The sequence below is a fragment of the Bos grunniens genome, chromosome 11 (genome assembly GCF_055505025.1).
Source record: "Bos grunniens cultivar Pamir isolate PY7600 chromosome 11, Bosgru_T2T1.0, whole genome shotgun sequence".
NCBI classification, from domain to species: domain Eukaryota; kingdom Metazoa; phylum Chordata; class Mammalia; order Artiodactyla; family Bovidae; genus Bos; species Bos grunniens.
The window spans coordinates 95,639,758-95,662,030 of record NC_141175.1 but is presented as its reverse complement, the minus strand read 5'-3'; the positions used below and the strand labels follow the sequence as shown (position 1 = coordinate 95,662,030).

At 38.2% G+C, this 22,273-nt stretch overlaps 1 protein-coding gene and 1 pseudogene across 5 annotated transcripts in view; one reads left to right on the top strand and one right to left on the bottom strand.

Moving 5' to 3' along the window:
* The window catches only part of EXOC6B (exocyst complex component 6B), a 730,532-nt gene that overhangs the window by 245,004 nt on the left and 463,255 nt on the right, over positions 1–22,273 (top strand). The gene's annotated exons all lie outside the window — the stretch shown is intronic.
* Positions 18,451–22,013, bottom strand: LOC147363579 (heterogeneous nuclear ribonucleoprotein M pseudogene; annotated as a pseudogene). Its single transcript, XR_015135987.1, has 2 exons — positions 20,839–22,013; positions 18,451–20,788 (listed from the first exon to the last, which is right to left on the bottom strand). The product of XR_015135987.1 is annotated as a heterogeneous nuclear ribonucleoprotein M pseudogene (transcript).

Below are 22,273 nucleotides of genomic sequence, written 5' to 3'. Positions count from 1 at the left end.
GCTTATGATTATAAGCTGGATTTGGCTTGTGGATTATAGTTTTCCAACTCCTGCTTTAGGCCATTAAGATAGCTTTCCTCCTTGCTGCTCTCATTCCTGGCCCTTTTAGGATTTTTCTCACTTCCATGCAAGCTTAGGAAAGCTTGATATTCATTTTAATATGAAGTTAAAAAAGCAAAATTTCTATTTTATCCAGCATTTTAGGTTTTTTGCAGTAGGAACATTTCAGAATACACACACACGTTGCCAGATTCATGTTTATTTCATCATTTCATATTTAGTAATATATAGTAAAATATGAACAAAAGGCCAAACATTCCATTTTAGATTTTATGACCCTGTCTGATCCTTGTTTTGCATTCTTTGTTTTATATAACTTTAAGAGTGTATGTACATTGTTTTTGTTCTGTGCTTTCAATTAATGTTCTTCTGTATGCATAACAATCTCCATACTTATTTTTTGAGTATATAATATTCTTTGTCTTGTCGTACTACAATTTCCTTAATTTAGTTCCTTATTTGGAAATTGTGGAGTTTTTTTCCCCCCTTCAGGTATTTGTTTTTGTTGTTGATTGCAACTGAGTTTCTGCTGACAAGTGCTGAGTAGTGTCTGACTGTCTGTAAACCTATGGGACTTTTCCAGGCATGAATACTGGAGTGGGTTTCCTTTTCTTTCTCCAAGGGATCTTCCCAACCCAGGGATCAAACTGGGTCTCTTGCATCTGCTGCATTGGCATGCAGATTCTTTACCACTAGCACCACCATAACTGAGTACTATAGCAATTAAAAAAAGTGGAAAATGTTTTTGTTTCCCATCATGATTCATTTCATTAAGACTGTTTAAAACACTTAAAGGAAGGTGCTTCCTAAAGAGGGGATCTTATTTTGTTCCTTCTTCACTCCAGATAACCTCTGCACAGCAAATGCCTATTCAGTAAAATGTTTTGTTACATGAACACTAAGTCATTAAATGAGAGTAAATTGAGAGGTATATCTCTGATTGTATTGTCATTGTTTTAATGATAATGAAACAATTCAAGCTGTTTCTCCTTAGCTTTCCCCCAAACAAGAATGGAACATTTCCTCTTCTACCTGTCCCAGGGAACCAAAGCCAGTAGGTATTGTGGCTTGAAAAATACCAAATACAGCTGAGTTGAATGACTGTCTTAAAAGTAGATTTTTCTTCTCTTTTCAACAGGATAAATAATAAGAAAAATTGGCATATAACCATCAGTTCTTTACTATGTGGATTGTATACATGTGTTCAAAGAGACAAAAATGGCATTTAAAAAGAGAGGGTTATATTTCTCTTTATCACAAAGTAAGGTGGTAGGCAGTTCAGTGCTGATGCAGTTGGGGCCCAGTCTTCTTCTATACTTCTGCCCAGAAATCCATAACATGTAGCTTTTACCCATATGTGTTTTCTCCTCATAATTTCTGTCTCCAGTGTTATGTCAAGAAGAAGAGTAAGAGGTGAAGGGGGTCGCAAACCGAGCTGAACCTTTACTTTTTTAAAGAGCATTCCTAGATGATTTTTGTATACAATTTCAAAATGTAGTTTTTTAACCTAAGCACACTGCTACTTCTAACAAAATTGGAAATCTTTTCTTTTTCTTTTAAACTAATTTATTTTTTAATTGAAGGATAATTTACAGAATTTTGTTGTTTTCTGTCAAAGCTCAACATGAATCAGCCATATGTTGATTCATACATCCCCTCTCTTTTGAAACTCCCTCCCATCTTCCTCCCCGTCCCACCCCTATAGGTTGATGCAGAGCCCCTGTTTGAGTTTCCTGAGGCATACAGGAAATTCCCGTTGGCTGTCTATTTTACATATGGTAATGTAAGTTTCCATGTTACTCTTTCCATACATCTCACCTTCTTCTCCCCTTTCCCCATGTCCATAAGTCTATTCTCTATGTCTGTTTCTTCATTGCTGCCTTGTAAATAAATCCTTCAGAACCATTTTCCTAGATTCCATACATATGTGTTAGAATATGATATTTATCTTTCTCTTTCTGACTTACTTCACTCTGTATAATAGGTTCTGGGTTTATCCATCTCATTAGAACTGACTCAAATGTGTTCCTTTTTATGGCTGAGTAATATTCCATTGTGTGTGTGTGTGTGTGTGTGTGTGTGTGTGTGTGTGTGTGTACTGCAATTTCTTTATCCATTCATCTGTCGATGGACATCTAGGTTGCTTCCATGTTCTAGCTATTGTAAACAGTGCTGCAATGAACAATGGATACATGTGTCTTTCTCAATTTTGATTTCCTCAGGGTATATGCCTAGGAGTGGCATTGCTGGGTTGTATGGTGGTTTTATTCCTAGTTTTTAAAGGAATCTCCATACTGTCTTCCATAGTGGCTGTATCAATTTACATTCTCCACACCTTCTCCAGCATTTATTGTTTGTAGACGTTTTGATGAGGGCCATTCTGACCAGTGTGAGGTGATATCTCATGGTAGTTTTGATTTGTATTTCTTTAATAATGAGTGATGTTGAACATCTTTTCATGTGTTTGTTAGCCATCTGTATGTCTTCCTTGGATAAGTGTCTGTTTAGGTTTTTTCCCCACTTTTTGATTGGGTTGTTTGTTTTTCTGATTGAGTTGTATGAGCTGCCTGTATATTTTGGAAATTAATCCTTTGTCAGTTGTTTCATTTGCTATTATTTTCTCCCATTCTGAGGGTTGTCTTTTCACCTTGCTTATAGTTTCCTTTGCTGTGCAAAAGCTTTTAAGTTTAATCAGGTCCAACTTGTTTACTTTTGTTTTAATTTCTGTTACTGTAGGAGGTGGGTCATAGAGGATCTTGCTTTGATTTACGTCATTCAGTGTTCTCCCTATGTTTTCCTCTAAGAGGTTTTTAGTTTCTGGTCTTATATTTAGGTCTTTAATCCATTTTAAGTTTATCTTTGTGTATGGCGTGTTCTAATTTCATTCTTTTACATGTAGTTGTGCAGTTTTCCCAGCATCATTTACTGAAGAGGCTGTCTTTGCCCCATTATATATTCTTGCCTCCTCTGTCAAAAATAAGGTACCCATAAGTGCTTGGGTTTATTTCTGGGCTTTCTATCTTGTTGCATTGGTCTATATTTCTGTTTTTGTGCCAGTTCCATACTTTCTTGATGACTGTAGCTTTGTAGTATAATCTGAAGTCAGGAAGGTTGATTCCTCCAGCTCGATTCTTCTTTCTCAGGACTGCTTTGGCTATTTGGGGTCTTTTGTGTTCCCATATGAATTGTGAAATTTTTTGTTCTAGTTCTGTGAAAAATGCCATTGGTAATTTGATAGGGATTGCATTGAATCTGTAGATTGCATTTGGTAGTATAGTCATTTTCACAATATTGATTCTTTCTACCCAGGAACATGGAATATCTCTATATCTGTTTATGTCATCTTTGATTTCTTTCATTAGTGTCTTATATAATTTTTTTTGTTGATTTTACATATAAGTATATTACATTTATATGTAATATCCTTTTATTTATTTATTTTTTTAAATTTTATTTTATTTTTAAACTTTACATAATTGTATTAGTTTTGCCAAATATCAAAATGAATCCACCACAGGTATACATGTGTTCCCCATCCTGAACCCTCCTCCCTCCTCCCTCCCCATACCAGTTCCTTCATCTCCTTAGGTAAGTTTATTCCAGGTATTTAATTCTTTTTGTTGCAATGGTGAGTGGGGTTGATTACTTAATTTCTCTTTTTGATTTTTCATTGTTAGTATATAGAAATGCAAGTGATTTCTGTGTATTGATTTTGTATCCTGCAACTTTGCTAAATTCACTGATTAGCTTAGTAATTTTCTGATACTGTCTTTAGGGTTTTCTATGTACAGTGTCATGTCATCTGCAAACAGTGAGAGCTTTACTTCTTTTCTGATCTGCTGCTGCTGCTGCTAAGTCGCTTCAGTCGTGTCCGACTCTGTGTGACCCCATAGACGGCAGCCCACCAGGCCCTCTGTCCCTGGGATTCTCCAGGCAAGAATACTAGAGTGGGTTGCCATTTTCTTCTCCAATGCATTCATGCATGCTAAGTCACTTCAGTAGTGTCTGACTCTCTGTGACCCTATGGACAGCAGCCCACCAGGCTCCTCTGTCCACAGGGTTCTCCAGGCAAGAATACTGGAGTGGGTTGCCATTTCCTTCTCCTTTCTGATCTGGATTCCTTTTATTTGTTTCTTCTCTGATTGCTGTAGCTAGGATTTGTAGAACTATGTTGAATACTAGTGGTGAAAGTGGACATCCTTGTCTTGTTCCTGATCTTAGGGGGAATTAAGCTTTTCACCATTGAGAATAATGTTTGCTGTAGGTTTATAATATATGGCCTTTACTGTGTTAAGGCCCATCAAGAAAAAAAGAGTGGTAAATCAAATCAACATAATTAGAAATGAAAAATGAGAGGTTACAACAGACAATGCAGAAATACAAAGTATTATAAAAGAGTATTATGAACAACTATATGGCAATAAAATAGATAACCTGGAAGAAATGGACAGATTCTTAGAAAAGTTCAATCTTCCAAGACTGAACCAGGAAGAAGTATAAATTATGAACAACTCAATTATAAGCACTGAAATTGAAGCTGTGATCAAAAATCTCCGAAAAAACAATAGCCCAGGACCAGATAGATGGCTTCACGGAAGAATTCTATCAAACATTTGGAGAAGAATTAATGCCTACATTTCTGAAACTCTTTCAAAAAATTGCAGAGGAAGGAATACTTCCAAGCTCATTCTACGAGGCCACCATAATCCCGATACCAAAACCAGACAAAAGCAACACAAAAAAAGAAAACTATAGGCCAGTATCACTGATTAACCTAGATGCAAGAATCCTCAACAAAATTTTAGGAAATAGAATTCAGCAAGACATCAAAAAGCTCATACACCTTGATCAAGTTGGGTTTATTCCAGGGATGCAAGGATTCTTCAATACATGCAAATCAGTGTGATACACCATATTAACAAATTGAAAGATAAAAACCATATGATCATCTCAATAGATGCAGAAAAAGCCTTTGACAAAATTCAGCACCCATTTATGATTTTCTTCAAAAAATGAAAATCTTTTAGAATGGAAGGAGGTAGTTGATCTCGGATAGGCAAATGTCAGCATCTGCCTCATTTAGGATGCTACTTTTGTAGAAACTTCAAAAGAAGGGTCATAGAATAAAAAAATTGACCTTGAGGCATGTGATACTCAACTTCTATGGTGCAACAAGAAGAGAGTTTTTCAAAACTCTCATGGAGAATTTTTAAAAACTATCAGAAATGCTTTAATTTACATTGTTCCTTTTTTATTGCATTACTGCCAGTGTTGTACATTTTACGAGAATTAAATATTATTTAAATAGTTTTTAATATTGATTTTCACATTTAAAACATTATTTATTAAGCTTTTAGCACATTGTTAAATTTCCTTTTAAACATTTTTTAAGGTTATATACAGTATCTCATGATATAGGTATATCATATATAGATATATGATAATTTTTTTTTACCAGTTCTCTTACTATTAAACATTTACTTGTTTAGTCTGATTACGAATCGATGCTTTTGAATTGTGGTGTTGGAGAAGACTCTTGAGAGTCCCTTCTCTGCAAGATCAAACCAGTCCATCCTAAAGGAAATCAGTCCTGAATGTTCATTGGATGGACTGATGCTGAAGCTGAAACTCCAATACTTTGGCCACGTGACGCGAAGAATTGACTCATTGGAAAAGATCCTGATGCTGGGAAAGATTGAAGGTGGGAGGACAAGGGGCAACAGAGGATGAGATGGTTGAATGGGATCACCGACTCCATGGACATGAGTTTGAGTAAGCTCCGGGAGTTCGTGATGGACAGGGAAGCCTGGCGTACTGCAGTCCATGGGGTTGCAAAGAATCGGACATGACTGAGTAACTGAACTGAACTTGCCTATTTAATTATACTTTAGGGGAAATAGTTTTATATTTACAGAGAAATTTCACAGATAATACAGAGTGTTCTTACATTCCCCTTACTCAGGTCCCCCATTGTTAACATCTTACATTTACACTTATCAAAACTAAGAATCTAGCATGGATGCATCACTGATAACTAAACTCCAGAGTGTCTTTATATTTCACCAGTTTTCCCATTAATTCCCTCTTTCTGTTCACTGATTCAGTTTAGGATAGCACATTGTTTAGTTGTTTTGTCTCCCCATTTTCCTGTGATCTGTGATAATCTCTCACTCTTTCCTTATTTTTCATGACCTTGACAGTCTTGACAATTTCCGACTAGGTATCTTGTAGAATGTCCCTCAATCTGGGTTTGTCTGATAATTTTTCTTATAATCAGATTGGGATTGTGGGTTTGTGGGAACCATACCACACAAGTCAACTGTTCTTTTTAATATCATCATATCGGGAGTGTGTGGTATCCACATGACAGCACTGGTGGTATGACACTTCATCACCTGGGTAAGGTTCCATTTGCCAGGTTTCTTCACTAAACAGCTACGGTTTTTCTCTTCTTCCTCTTTGGAAGTGAGTCACTAAGTTCAGCTTACACTTAAGGTAGTGTTGTGGGGTGGGATGGGGAGAAGCAGATACTCTTTCACCTTCTGGCAGGAGTATGTATATAAATTACCTGAAATTCTTCTGTAAAGAAGATTTGTGCCTCCCCCCATCATTAATTTATTGGTTCAGTGATTTATTTATATCAGCATGATCTTATGTATATTTTATACTTTGAATTGTAATCCAAAAGTGTATTTTTTATTTAGATGCTGAGATCATTCTAGTTTTGGGCATTGTGAATTCTTTAAAGGCTGCTTTCTATATACCTTTGATATACTCCCATTAATTAAAAAAAAAATCAGTTTCTTAACTTTTTATTGAGATGTAGTTGATTTACAATATTACATGTGTTTCAGCTAAAGTATTGGCTGTATTCCCTGCACCATATAACTTTGTAGCTTATTTATTATACATAGTAGTTTGTACCTCACCATCCTCTATCCCCCTTTCCCTTTCCCTTTTCTTCTTCCCACTGGTGACTACTAGTTTTCTATATATGTGAGTGTCATTTGTGTTGTACTCAGTAGTTTGCTTTATTTTTTAGATTCCACATATAAGTGATAACATACAGTATTTGTCTTTCTCTGCCTGACTTATTTCACCAAATATAATATCCTCCAAGTCCATCATGTTGTTGCAGATGTTGCAATTTCATACTTTTATATGACTGAGCAGTGTTACATTGTATATACCTACCACATCTTTTTAAATTTTTTAAAAACATTTACTTATTTATTTTAATTGGAGGATAATGACTTTACAATATTGTGGTGGTTTTTGTCATACATCACTATGAATCAGCCATAAGCATACATGTGTCCTCTCCATCCTGAAACCCCCTACTGCATCTTCTTTTTCCATTCATCTGTTGATGGACTCTTAGGTTATTTCCATATCTTGGCCATTGTAAATAATGTTGCTATAAACATTGGGGTGTATGTATCTTTCAAATTAGTGTTTTTGTTTTTTTCAGATATATACTCAGGAGAGGAATTGCTGGGTCATTTGATAATTCTATTTGTAGACTTTTTTTTTGGCTGTGCCACATGTCTTGTGGGATCCCAGTTCCCTGACTAGTGATTGAACTTAGGCCCTTGGCAGTGAAAGTGCAAAGTCCCAACCACTGGATTGCCAGAGAATACCCTCCTGTCTTTTAAGGAACATTGATACTATTTACCACAGTGATTGTACCAGTTTTCATTCCACCAGCAGTGTATAAGGATTTCCTTTTCTTCACAGCCACATCAGCATTTGTTATTTGTTGTCTTTTTGATGATAGCCAATCTGACATCGGAGAAGGCAATTGCACCCCACTCCAGTACTCTTGCCTGGAAAATCCCATGGACGGAGGAGCCTGGTAGGCTGCAGTGACTTCACTTTCACTTTTCACTTTCATGCATTGGAGAAGGAAATGGCAACCCACTCCAGTGTTCTTGCCTGGAGAATCCCAGGAATAGGGGAGCTGTCTATGGGGTCTCACAGAATCGGACACGACTGAAGTGACTTAGCAGCAGCAGCAGCAGCAATCTGACATATGTGAGGTGATACTGAGAATTTGAATTGCATTTCTCTGATGATTAACAGTGTTGGACATCTTTTCATGTGCCTGTTGGCCATTTGTATATCTTCTTTGGAAAAATGTCTATTCAAGTCTCCTGCCCATTTTTTAGTCAAGTTGGATTTTTTGGTTTTTTTTGATACTGAGTTTCATGAGGTATCCATATATTTTGGATATTAACTCCATATTAGCCATACCATTTACAAAAATTTTTTCTCATTCAGTAGGTTGTCTTTTCCTTCTGTTGATGGTTTCCTTCGTTATGTAAAAGCTTTTAATTTAATTAGGCCTTATGTGTTTACTTTTCTTTTTGTATTATTTACCTTAGGAGAAAGATTGAGAAAATTATTGCTGGGATTTATGTTGAGGAGTGTTCTGCCTATATTTTCTTCTATGTCTTTTATTGTTTCTGGCCTTACATTTAGGTTTATAATCTATTTCAAGCTATTTTTTGTATATGGGATAAGGAAATGTTTTAATATCATTCTTTTATATGTACATGTCCAGTTTTTCCAGCACCACTTATTAAAGAAACGATTTTTCTCCATGTGTATTCAATGCCTCTTTTGTAATAGATTAGTTGACCACAAGTGTGTGGGCTTATTTCTGGGTTCTCTACTCTGTTCCATTAATCTATATGTCTGTTTTTATGCCAGTACCATACTATTTTGATTACTGTGGCTTTGTAGTATAGTGTGAAGTCAGAAAGTGTGGTATCTCCAGCTCTGTCCTTTCTCAAGATTGTTTTGGCTTTGGGGTCTTTTGTGTTTTCATACAAATTTTAAAATTATTTATTCTAGTTTTGTGAAGAATACCATTGATATTTTGATAGAGATTGCATTGCGCCTTCAGGCTGCCTTTGATAATATGGTTATTTTAAAAAATATTCTTCCAATTCATGAACATGATCTATCTTTGCATGTGTGTGTTTCCTCTTCAGTTTCTCTCATAGTGCCTTATAATTTTCTAGTACAAGTCTTTTACTTCCTTAGGAAGTTATTACTAGGTATTTTAATTCTTTTTGATGTGATTGTAAATGGGATCATATCCTTAACTTATCTTTCTGGTAGTTCATTGTTAGTGCATAAAATGCAGTGTATTTCTGTATATTAAATTTGTATCCTGCAGCTTTAACAAATTCATTGGTGAGCTTTAGCAGTCTTTTGGTAATATCTTTAGGATTTTCTAAGTATAGTATATATGTATAGTCTGCAAAGAGTGATGTTTACTTCTTTCTTTCCAATTTAAATTCCTTTTACTTCTTTTTATTGTCTGATTGCTGAGGGTAGGACTTTCAAAACTATGGTGAATAAAAGTGGTGAAAGTGGGCATCTTTGTCTTGTTCTTGATGTTAGAGAAAATACTTTCAACTTTGTATGATCGAGTATAATGTTGTTGTTTAGTCCCTAAGTCATGTCCGATTCTTTTTGCAATCCCATGGACTATAGCCCACTAGGTTCCTCTGTCCATGGAATTTCCCGGGCAAGAATACTGGAGCAGGTTGCCATTTCCTTCTCCAGGGAATCTTGCTGACCCAGGAATCAAACCTGCGTCTCCTGCACTGGCAGATGGATTCTTTACTACTGAGCCACTGGAGAAGCCTGAGTATATTATTAGCTCTGTGCTTATCATATATAGCCTTTATCATGTTGAGATCACCTCTATACCCAATTTCTGGAGAATTTTTATCATATATGAATGTTGTCAAAATGTTTTATGCATCTGTTGATATGCTTATATGATTTTTCAAACTGTTAATTTGTAGTATAGTGTGAAGTCAGGGAATGTGTGATATCTGCAATTAACATTGCAGATTAAAAAGAATTTATTGGGGTATAGTTGGTTTACATTATTGTGTTAGTACTTTGCATATATTGGGCCATCCTTGCATCTCTGGGATAAATCCCACTTGATCATAATGTATGATCCTTTTAATGTATTGTTAAGTTTTGTTTGCTAATATTTTGTTGAGGATTTTAGAATATATTCAGTTCAGTCACTCAGTCATGTCCAGCTCTTTGCGACCCCATGAATTGCAGCACGCCAGGCCTCCCTGTCCATCACCAACTCCCGGAGTTCACTCAGACTCACTTCCATCGAGTCAGTGATGCCATCCAGCCATCTCATCCTCTGTCGTCCCCTTCTCCTCCTGCCTCCAATCCCTCCTAGCATCAGAGTCTTTTCCAATGAGTCAACTCTTCGCATGAAACTCTTCGCATGAAACTCCAAAGTACTGGAGTTTCAGCTTCATCATCATTCCCTCCAAAGAAATCCCAGGACGGATCTCCTTCAGAATGGACTGGTTGGATCTCCTTGCAGTCCAAGGGACTCTCAAGAGTCTTCTCCAACACCACAGTTCAAAAGCATCAATTCTTCAGCGCTCAGCTTTCTTCACAGTCCAATTCTCACATCCATACATGACCACTGGAAAAACCATAGCCTTGACTAGACGGACCTTAGTTGGCAAAGTAATGTCTCTGCTTTTGAATATGCTATCTAGGTTGGTCATAACTTTCCTTCCAAGGAGTAAGCGTCTTTTAATTAGCTTGGTGCAAATATAGTTACAATTTGGACTGTGAATTTTAAATCATTATAACTAGGCTCGAACACATCTTTATTAATCAAAACAGAAACCATTATAACAAATACATTTTTGCCAACAAGAAATGTTTGCTTATTCCTTTAGCATAAAAATCTATGCTTCAGGATTTGACAAACTCTTGGAAAGCATTTTCTGCATCCTGCTGGTTGTGAAAGTGTTTTCCCTGAAAAAAGTCATCGAGATGCTTGAAGAAGTGGTAGTCAGTTGTCGAGAGTTCAGGTGAATATGGGAGATGAGACCAAAGCTTCATAGCCAGATTCATTCAACTTTTGAAGCGTTGGTTGTGCAATGTGTGGTTGGGCATTGTTGTGGAGAATTGTTGGGCTCATTCTATTGACCAATGCCAGTTGTAGGCATTGCAGTTTTCAATGCATCTCGTTGATTTGTTGAGCATACTTCTCAGATGTAATGGTTTCACCTGGATTCAGAAAGCATTAGTGGATCAGCTGGGCAAGAGACCACCAAACAGTGACCAGGACCTTTTTCTGATGCAAAAGTTGACTTTGGGAATTGCTTTGGAACTTTTTCTCAGTTCAGTCCATCCACTGAGCTGGTCATCACTGGTTGTCTTACACAACCCACTTTTTGCTGCACATCACAATCCAATGGAGAAATGGTCCATTGTTGTTGTGTAGAATAAGAGAAGACAACACTTCAAAATGGCGATTTTTTTGATTTGCAGTCACCTCATGAGGTACCCACTAATTAAGCATTTTCACTCTTTCAGTTTGCTTCAAATACTGCACGACAATAGAATGATTGATGTTGGGTTCTTAGGCAACTTCTCATGTAGTTGAAAGAGGATCAGTTTCAATCATGGCTCTTAGTTTTCATTGTCAGCTTCTGATGGGCCAGGACTGCGTTCCTCATCTTCAAGGCTCTCATCTCCTTTGCAAAACTTCTTGACCCACCATTGCACTGTACGTTTGTTAGCAGTTCCTGGGCCAAATGTGTTGTTGATGTTGTGAGTTGTCTCCATTACTTTATGACCCATTTTGAACTCAAATAAGAAAATTGCTCAAATTTGCTTTTTGTCTAATGTCATTTCCATAGTCTAAAATAAATATAAAATAAACAGCAAGTGATAAGTCATTAGCAAAAAACATGAAGTGAGAACTGTGCATTAAAAGGATGTATAACATAACCACATTTATTTAAAATGTATTCCAATATCAAATGGCAAATTTCAACAATGCAAAACTCACAGTTACTTTTGCACCAACCTAAGATATTCATCAGTGATTCTAGCCTGTAATTTTCTTCTCTGTGATATTGTTGTCTGATTTTGGTAAAAGGGTGATGGCGGTATCATAGAATGAGTTTAGAAGCATTCTCTCCTCTTCAATTTTTTGCGGTAGTTTGGGTTGGATAGGTGTTAACCTTTTAAATATTTGGAAGATGTCACCTCAGAAGTCCTAGACTTGTGTTTGTTGGAATTTTTGAAAATTTCTGATTCGATTTTGTTGATGGTAATTGGTCTGTTCATATTTTCTACTTCTACCTGTTTCAGTCTTGGGAGACTGTACATTTCTAGGAATTTGCCTGGTTCTGCTAGGTTGTTCATTTAATTGGCATATGTTAATAGTTGTTCATGGTAATCTCTTATGACCCATTATATTTCTATGGTGTCAGTTGTAACTTCTTTTTCATTTCTGATTTTATTGATTTAGGCTCTCTCTCTTTTTTTCTTGGTGAACTTGGATATGGGTTTATTGATTTTGTTTATATTTTCAGTAAACCAGATCTTAGTTGCATTGATTCTTTTCTCTTTTTGTTTGTTTGTTTGATTTTAGTCTCTATTTCATATATTTCTGCTCTGATTCTTTTGGTTTCTTTCCTTCTACTAACTTTGAGTTTTGTTCATTCTTTTTCTAGCTACTTTAGGTGTAATGTTAGGTTGTACATTTGGGATTTTTCTTGTTTGCTGAAGTGAGATTATATTGCTATAAAGTTCCCTCTTAGAGCTGATTTTGCTGTGTCCTATAGATTTTGAAGCCTTGTATTTTTATTTTCATTTGTTTCAAAGTATTTTTTGGTTTCTTCTTTGGTTTTTTGGTTGATCCATTGGTTGTTCAGTAGCAGATTTTTTAACTACCATGTTTGTGTATTTTGCAACATTTTTTTCTTGTAGTTGGTTTCTGTCTTGTAACATTTTGGTCCAAAAAGTTACTTGATATGATTTCAGTGTTCTTAAATTTAAGAAGGCTCCCTTTGTGGCCTAGCACGTGACTTATTCTGGAAAATGTTCCATGTGCGTGTTGAAAATAATGTGTATTCTGCTGCTTTGGATGCAGTGTTCCATATATATCATTAAATCTATCTGATGTAGTGTGTCACCTAAGGGCAGTATTTCCTTATTAATTTTCTGTTTGCCTGATCTGTCCATTGATGCTAGTGAGGTCTTAAAATCTCCTACCAATTTTGTGTTACCGTCAACTTCTTTTTTTTTATGTCTGTTAATACTTGCTTTATGCATTTAAGTGCTTCTATGTAGTGTACATATATATTTGTAATTGTTATATCTTCTACTTAAATCAACCCCTTGATTATTATGTTATGGCCTTCTTTGTCTTGTTCAGTAGTCTTTGTCTTAAAGTCTATTTTGTCTGAAATAAATATTGCTTTCTTTTCGTTTTTGCTTGCATGATAAAACCTTTTTCCATACCCTCACTTTCTGTCTGTGTGTCTTTACATTTGCAATAAATCTTGTGTAGGCAGCATTTATGGGTCTTTTTTTTTTTATATCCATTCAGCCACTCTGTGTCTTTTGATTGGTGCATTTAGTTCACTTATATTTAAAGTAATTATTAATATGTACTTTTTCTGCCATTTTGTTAATTGTGTTTGTAGTTCCTTTTAGTTCCTTTCTTCATCTTTTTTGTCTTTTTTTATTGTGATTTGATGACTATCTTTAGTATTATTTTTGGATTCCATTCCCTTTGTGTGTGTGTATGTATATTTGTTAACAGATTTTTGGTTTTTGATTACTGTGAGAGATATATATGATAGTTTTGTTGCTGATCTCTTAATTTAAAATTAATTTTAACAGTCCTGCATTTGTAGTCTCATCCCCTCATGATTACCGTCTTTTGACATTTTATTTTGCATCTAATTGTTTTATGTATCCCTTAACTCCTTTTTGTGGGTAAGAATGATTTTATTCCTACCTTCCTACTCGCTTTGTGTGTGGTTGATTTCCTATCTTACCCTATATTTTCCAGTACTCTTTCATGATTTCATGTTTCTAGTTTTGGCCTTTCCTTTTTTGCTTAGAAAGTCCTTTAAACATTTCTTATAAAATTGGTTTGGTGGTGCTAAATTCTTTTAGCTTTGCTTGTCGGTAAAATTTTGACCTCTCCATGAAATCTGAATGAGACCCTTGCTGGGTACAGTATTCCTGCTTGTAGATTTTTAAATTTCATCAATTTGCATATGTTGTGCCATTCTTCTGATCTGCAGAATTTCTACTGAGAAGTCAGTTGGCAGCCTAAGGGGAGTTACCTTATATGCAACTTGTTACTTTTTCCCTTGCTGCTTTTTATATTATCTCTTTATCTTTCATTTTTGCCATTTTAATTAAAATGTGTCTAGCCATTCTTTCCGGACTTGAATGTCTGTTTCCATTCCCAGATTACGGAAGTTTTCAGCTATTATGTCTTCAAATATGTTCTCTGTCCCCACCTTTTTTTGTCTTTGCTTTTTGGGACTCCTCTATTGCAAGTGTTACTATGCTTGATGTTGTCCTAGAGATCTCTTAAACTTTTCTCATTTGTTTTTATTTTTATTTCCTTCTTTTTGTTCAGGATCAGGATTTCCACTGCTCTTCTTCCAGCTCATTAATGGGTTTCTTTGTATTGTTTATTCTGCTTTTGATTTCTACTGTGTATTTTTCTTTTTTTGTGTGTATTATCTCTTTTTTTAAATTTTATTTTATTTTTAAACTTTACATAATTGTATTAGTTTTGCCAGATATCAAAATGAATCTGCCACAGGTATACATGTGTTCTTATTCTTCATGTCTGGTTGGTTGCTCTTTATATTTTCCAACTCTGTGTTACAAATTCTGTCTTCTCGCTCTGTGTCCATTCTTCTCTCAAATTCTTTGATCATCTTTACAGTCATTACCCTGAACTCTTTCTCTAATAGTTTGGTTATCTCCACTTCCCTTAATTATTATGGGCTTTTATCTTATTTGGAACATATTTCACTGTTGACTCATTTTGCCTAACTTGTTTTATTATCTTGTTCCTTTATTTCAAACATTTTTATTGTTGACTCATTTTGCTTAACTTGTTGTTTTATTTCTATGCATTTGGTAGATTGGTTATGTTTCCCAAGTTTGGAGATGTGGTCTTTTGTAGGGGACTTCCTGTGTGTACCAGCAGACCACCCTCCATTTGGCCACCAGAGCTATATGCTCTAGGGATGTCCCCTATGTGGGCTGTGTGAGTACTTCTGTTTTGTTGAACTGTTTTGTTGAACTGGCTACTGTGGGTGGTCTGGTAGGCTTGGTTGGTTCCCGGTTTGATTGGTTGCCAGGCCCTGCCTTGTACAAAGGTTTCTGGCACCTCATTGGCAGGGCTGGGTCACACTGCAGCTGGCTGAATAATCCTGTGGGAACCTGCAGCTTGTGCTGACTTACTGGTGGGTAGAGTTGGTTCCACGAGATCCCCAGGCTGGTACCGCTGATGGGTGAAGCCAGGCACCAGGGCTAGTGCTGGCCCCCTGGCAGGTAGAGTTGGGTACTGGTGTCTAGCTGCACAGCCCAGAGGCTCCAGAGCTGGTGTCAGCCTGCTGGAGGGTGGGCTGGTTCCTGACACAGTTGTCTGTTTGGTTCATGGTACCTGAACTTTATGTTGGCCTGCTGGTTGGTTAGCTGTGTCCTCAGGCTTTGGGGCTCTAGTTGTCCTGTGGCTGGTGTCCTCTTGCTAATGAGTGAGGCTACTCCTGATGCTAGAGACAAATTGCTAGTGACCAGGACCAGAAATTCTAGTTCCTGTCCACTGTTGTGTGTAGGTGGGTCCCGTGGTCCCTGGCAGCAGATTCCCATGGATCCCAGGTTTAGCGTCTATACAGTGGTATGTAGGTTCAGTCTTGGGCCTTTTGGGCAGGGGCAGCTGTGGGCTCAGGGGCCTAAAGTCAGCCTTTGTGGTTGGATGGAGCCGTGTACTTACCTGTGTAGTTAGGTACTTGGCCTGAGGTGTCCTAGTACTGGTGTCTGTAGGCCATTGGGTAGGTACAGGTCTGGATTCTGAGGCTCATAAGCTAGGGGGAGGATTCTAAATTTTTTTTTGCCAGCACCAATGTCCATGTGGTAGAACAAGCTCCCTGAACTGTCTGCTGCCGCTTTCTCTTTCCCCAGGGTAGGCTCCAGTTGCCTTCTATCTCTCTGGGAAACTCTCAAGATCAGCAGATAGGTGTGACTTGGGCGCCTTTCAAATTATTGCTTCTGCCTTGTATCCTGGAGCATATGAGATTTTATGTGCACTTTTTAAGAGTGGAGTCTTGATCTCTAACCTTCTGGGACTCCCAACAGTAGGCCCTGCTGGCCTTCAAAGTCAAATGTTTAGGTAACTTGTTTTACTGGTACAGGACTTTTGGGCTGGGAAGCCTGCTGTGGGGCTTAGATTCATTACTTTTAGGGGAGAACGTCTGCAGTTGTAATTATTCTTCCATTTATGGGTCACCCATTTGGGGTATGGGCCTTGACTATACTGTGTCTCTGCCCCTCCTGCCCATCTTGTTGTGGTTCCTTCTTTAATATCTTTAATTTGTAGAAGATCTCATCTGATAGCTTCCAGTCATTTTCATCAATAGCTGTTCTGTTGTAATTTTGGTGTGTCATTAGAGCAGCCGAGCTCAGGATCTTTCAATTCTGCCATCTTGGCTGGTATCTTCCGCATTTTTAATGTTAGCCTCTCTGTGTTCTTTAAAGTGTGTTTCTATTACATAGCATAGATTTAGTCTTTCTTTAAAAAAATTTTTTTTGTAAATCCATTTTGACAGTATCTATCTTTTACATGGTATTGTTAGTTCATTTGCATTTATCATAAATCCTCATATGGCTGCATTTAAATTGTGTGTTTCTTCTTTATTTGTTGTAGCTGTTCTTTATTCATTTGTTCCTCCTTTCTTTTTTTGGGTTCATTCAGCAATTTTTAGAAATCTATTTCATCTTCTCAATGAGCTTTTTGCTTTAGTCTTAATTTTTATATACCAATTTTTTACTGGGCTTCTTTGGTGGCTCAGATAGTAAAGAATCCACCTGCAATCTGGGAAACCTGGGTTTGATCCCTGAGTTGGGAAGATCTCCTGGAGAAGGGAATGCCTACCCACTCCAGTATTCTGACCTGGAAAATCCCATGTACAGAGGAGCCTGGCAGGATACAGTCCATGGGGTCTTCTTTTAATAACAGTAATTTTTTTATTAGACAGTCTAAAATTTTAATATATATGTTTCAATATTTGTAGCATATCCATATAGTGTGTGTGTGTGTGTGTGTGTGTGTGTGTGTGTGTGTGTGTGCGTGCTCAGTCACTCAGTCATGTACAACTCTTTGAGACCCCATGGACTGTAGCCTGCCAAGCTCCTCTGTCCATGGGATTTTTCACACAAGAACACTGGAGTGGGTTGCCATTTCCCTCTTCAGGGGATCTTCCCGACCCAGGGATTGAACCTGTATCTTTTGAGTCTCCTGCACTGACAGGGAGATTCTTTATCACTGCATCACTTGGGAAGCCTATCTAGTACTAGTTAACAATTTTTATACTTTCAGTTCAGTTCAGTCGCTCAGTTGTGTCAGACTCTTTGCGACGCCATGAATCGCAGCACGCCAGGCCTCCCTGTCCATCACCAACTCCTGGAGTTCACCCAAACTCATGTCCATCGAGTCGGTGATGCCATCCAGCCATCTCATCCTCTGTCATCCCTTTCTCCTCCTGCCCCCAATCCCTCCCAGAAGCAGGGTCTTTTCCAATGAGTTAACCAAAGTATTGGAGTTTTAGCTTCAGCACCAGTCCTTCCAAAGAACACCCAGGATTGATCTCCTTTAGAATGGACTGGTTGGATCTCCTTGCAGTCCAAGGGACTCTCAAGAGTCTTCTCCAACACCACAGTTCAGAAGCATCAATTCTTTGGTGCTCAACTTTCTTCACAGTCCAATTCTCACATCCATACATGACCACCGGAAAAACCATAGCCTTGATTAGACGGACCTTTGTTGGCAAAGTAATGTCTCTGCTTTTGAATATGCTATGTAGGTTGGTCATAACTTTCCTTTCAAGGAGTAAGTGTCTTTTAATTTCATGGCTGAAATCACCATCTGCAGTGATTTTGAAGCCCCAAAAAATAAAGTCTGACACTGTTTCTACTGTTTCCCCATCTATTTCCCATGAAGTGATGGGACCAGATATCATGATCTTAGTTTTCTGAATGTTGAGCTTTAAGCCAGCTTTTTCACTTTCCTCTTTCACTTTCATCAGGAGGCTTTTTAGTTCCTCTTTACTTTCTATAGTTTACAACAGTATTATTCCACTTACCGCATTCTCTTTTTTGTGCTATTGTTATATATTGTATTTTATTCCTACATATTTTATAAATCCCTTAATATGGTATTACCACATTTTGTTTAAATTCAAAATCCTTTAAATACATTTTGCAAGAGTCTTTTATATTTATCCACCTATTTAAACTGTTTGGTGCTCTTTTTTTCCTCCTTCATAACTGGGTCTCCATCAAGGATCATTTGTCTTCAGCCTGAAGAACTTACTTTTATATTTATTATTGTGCAGGCTTTCTGGCAATAGTTTTAGCTTTTACTTATCTAAGTGTGCATTTATTGCACCTTCATTTAAAAGAATATTTTTCACTAGATATAAAATTCTAGATCTGTTTAGTTTCTGTCTTTCCCATAACTTTAATAATGTTATTTCATTATCTTCTGCTTGTATTGTTTTTGATGAGAAACCAGCTGTGAATATCATACAATATCACTTATACGTGGAATCTCAAAAATGGTACACAGAAACTTATTTGCAAAGCAGAAATAGAGTCACACATGTAGAAAACAAGATTATGGTTATGGGTTGTGGGGAGGGAGTGGGATAAATTGGAAGTTAGAGATTGACATATATATATACTACTATGTGGGCTTGCCAGATGGCTCAGTGTTAAAGAATCTGCCTGCCAGTGCAGGTTTGATCCCTGGGTTGGGAAGATCTCCTAGAGAAGGAAATGGTAACCCACTCCAGTATTCTTACTGGAAAAATCCTATGGTCAGAGGAGCCCGGTGGGCTACAGTCCATGGGGGTCACAAAGAGTTGGACACAATTGAGCATGTGCACACTTACTCGTCCTTGCACACATACACACACTACCATGTATATAATAGATAACTAATGAGAACCTACTGTGTAACACAGGAAGCTCTACTCCTCTATGGTAACTTAAACGGGAAAGAAAGCTAAAAAAGAGTGGATATGTGTATATGCATAACTGATCTGCTTTGCTGAACAGCAGAAACTAACACAACATTGTAAAGCATCAGTATTCCAGTAAAAATGAACTGAAAAAAATCACCTGTGTTTCTGTTGCATCCCCTGAATGCAATGTGTATTGTTTTTTTAGTTGCTCTTAATATTTGTTGTTGTTGTTGAGTCTGTGTAGTGTTCAGGAGAGGATTTTGGGGTGCGTGTGTCAATTTTTTCATTCTTGGGGTTTACTGAGCTTCTTGGACCTTGGTTTGGATTTTTTCCTTTTTTGAATTTTGGAAAGCTCTTATACTTGATCTCTTCAAATATTTTTTCTGCTTCATAATTTGTCTCTTTTCTTTTGGGAATCCAGTTATGCTTTTGTTAGATTTGATCATTTGTCTCTGAAACTTTTTTTTCTCCTTTGATAGTTTGATTTCTTTAATGCTATCTTCTCTTTCATCTGTCTCCTTTTAAGACCATACAGTATGTTCCTCATTTCTGATACCTTATGTTCCACACTGAAATTTCTGATTCTTTTTAGAGTTCTCATTGCTGAATTTCTTCTAGTCTTCTAAATTCTTATATTTAGTATTTATTTTACTGTTTTTGTCTGCTAATTTGGACAATTAGCTCATCTGTGAATCTTCTATTACTGTTGATTTTTTGATATATAAGTTACTTTTCCCCCCTTTTATTACATGTCTTCTCATAATTTCTGATTCTCTGCTCTTCTAGCAGGGCTCTAGGATGTAAGAAATGTGAAGCTCTAGATTTCCCTGTGTTTTCTGGTACCATCCTTGCCTTCCCACATGTTGCTTACTCAGTTAATATAACTCTGTGAGCAGAGGTGGGGTGAAGTGGTAACTGGGTGGTGAGGATTATGAGCTTTGTGTTTGGAACATTTCTAGATTACTGCTTAAGCATTTCTATTGATTTGAACATCAGTCTTTCTGCCACTCAGCTTCATCCCATTCATCATCTAGCAGGCTCTCTCAGCCACCTCTGGCAACTCAAACTTAACCACACTGCACCCCTTTGGCTTCCCATTCTCCATCTTGATGGTGGCATACAGCACGTGGCTGCATTCGTTGAACTTGTCTTTTAGCATCTTCCATGTAAAATCAAATGGGAGGTTTGTCACAAATATCTGGCATGCTTTCCTGGCCACCCCAGGGGCATGGCCTCCAGTTCCACCAAAGGAACCTGTGAAACTTCCTCCAAAGTTGCCATGCTCCATCTTGATGGCACGGTCAAAGCTGACACTGCCACCGCCACCCATGGCCAGGCCCATGAGCTCAATGCCAGCGTCCAGGGCTGGGCCCATGGCAGGACCTATGCGTTCCAGGCTGTTGGCGCCCATGCGCTCCAGGGCCATACGCTGGAGACTGTTGGTGCTCATATGCCTCAGGCCCATGCACTCCAGGCTGGTGGCTGTGTGGTCCATCACAGGGCCTGTGCTCTCCAGGCCTGTCCCCATGCCTGGGGGCACCATGTGCTTGATGACAGGGCCCGTGCGCTCCACACCAGAGCCCATGTGCCCGATGTTCTGGCCTACATGGTCAATGGGCATGGCCAAAGACCATCCTGGCACACATGCGCTCCACGTTGGAGCTGATGCGCTCCGTGATCTGGCCCGTGTGCTCAAGGCCCAGGGGGTCCATGTGCTCGATGCCAGAGCCCACATGATCCATGCTGTGGCCTAGGCCTGCCCCCATGCGTTCCATGCTGTCTGCCCTGTCCCCACCCCGCCCCTCTCCCCCCCTCAGCCATGCGGTCAGTGTTGGGGCCCATCCTCTTGATTCCAGGGACACTGCCTCCACCTCCACCATTTATTCTGCCCATGTTCATCCCAGATCCAAATCGACCCATATTTTTCATACCACCACCAATAGGTCCTTCCATGCCTCCCATTTTATTTGTTCCAAATCCTATGCCTTCCATTCCCATTCCGCAGGTCCCAGGTTGCCCATTCCAATGCCTTTATTCAAATGGTTGGCATCAGTAGGCTGCCCTCCTGGTCCTAACCCCATGCCAATACCACCAAGTCCATGGGGAAGTTGTTGCAGATGCTCAGGAGGGAAAATATCTCCCTTTGGTAAGGCCCTCTTATCCATTTTCCCGTGCATTGGTCTCAAACAGCAGCTGGCCACTAAACATAGATATAGTTTGCATGGCTTCAATGGACTGTTCAAAAGTCACAGTGCCTATTCCACGACTTTTTCCATCTTTATCCTCAAGAATGTGTGCTCTGACCACCAAACCAGCCATACTAAAAACTTCCTTCAGTTTCTACCAGCCAACTTTATAATCCAGATTTGCTACAAATACTGTGCTTCCCAGTCTTCCAGCCTTTTGCACTGCTCTCCGGGCATGTTCACCATCAGGATCTTCTTTGACTTTCAGTGGTCAGACTATGCTTGTTTAGAACTTCAGCAGCGTTTTTCATGCTCTCTTCCATCTTGAATTCAACAACAGCTCATCCCCTTGACTTTCCTTCAGCGTCCAACTTTTTCTTTAACCAGATCTTTATGTGACTGCCATCTCGCATCAAAAGGTATGTTTGTAATGAAGGCTCTGTATCTTTTAGTTGGATTGGCATATGGCTCAAAGCGATTGCCTCTCTTTTGATGTTTTTCTCCTTCCTCTTCTCATTCTGAGCAGGTTGTTTTCCTTCACCTTTCGGGCCTGGAGGGCCGTTGCCACTTGGCATGCCGGGCGCGGCACTCTCCTCCTCCATTTTGGGCTCCGTCGCCGCCACCTTGGCCGCTGCTTCAACGCATACTGCCATTTTCTGCGTGTCGGGGCTTTAGACTTTCTGGAATTTAATGACCTTTAATATCTAGAAATCTTGAAACTTTATTGTTTGTCCCTTATTCTCTGCTTTTTGCAACTATTTCCCTTTAATATCTTCTTTGTGTTGGTATTGAGTAACTTATTAAGTTCTTAAGGGATTTAAAAGTTCTTTAAAACTCTGGGCTTTTTGTGTTAAATCTTAATGCTATTGTCTGAGATCCACAAAACAAGAAATCAGGGAGGTAATTTTTAGGATATTTTATTTTGTGTTTTTCGTTTATTTAGCACTG